At 41.5% G+C, this 417-nt stretch overlaps 1 long non-coding RNA gene across 1 annotated transcript; it reads left to right on the top strand.

The window, feature by feature from the left end:
• Positions 1-194: 194 nt before the first annotated feature.
• Positions 195-373, top strand: LOC109580185 (uncharacterized). The gene is made up of 2 exons (XR_002184108.1): positions 195-273; positions 322-373. It is a non-coding gene; the product is annotated as an uncharacterized LOC109580185 (long non-coding RNA).
• Positions 374-417: the final 44 nt, after the last annotated feature.

Here is a 417-nt window from a genome sequence, read left to right as displayed (position 1 = left end):
ACTCCACCCACAGAAATTACTAGAAAATTCATTTCAAAATGAAAACAGTAAACAAATTAATTACTAACTTAAATCAAGCCATTGATTCACAAAAGAACAGCTGTCTAACAGTTTAAGGCTCAGAGCTTTGTTAGAGGAACTTCCGAACTTCCAACTTCTAAAACGTGATAAACGGGCGGGGCTAGATAGCATGTACGCCCACGCAGAATTCACGTTCCAGCCACGCCCAACATGGCAGCGTTCATAAGAGGAGTAAGAAACTTGTTGCCAAGGGTGAGTATAGTTTTCTCTCTTATCCTTTCACTCTCGCTCTGTCTCTAGGGTCTAGTAGTGGCAAGATGCGCTTCTTCATCAGCAGAATTCAGTATTCCGGTGAGAAGCAAGACCCATTTCTCAATATTTGTGATTGTCTCTACT

The sequence above is a fragment of the Amphimedon queenslandica genome, unplaced genomic scaffold (genome assembly GCF_000090795.2).
Source record: "Amphimedon queenslandica unplaced genomic scaffold, v1.1 AMPQUscaffold_13501, whole genome shotgun sequence".
In the NCBI taxonomy this organism is placed as follows: Eukaryota; Metazoa; Porifera; class Demospongiae; order Haplosclerida; family Niphatidae; genus Amphimedon; species Amphimedon queenslandica.
The sequence above is the reverse complement of the archived record's forward strand: the minus strand, read 5'-3'. Positions and strand labels throughout refer to the sequence as shown.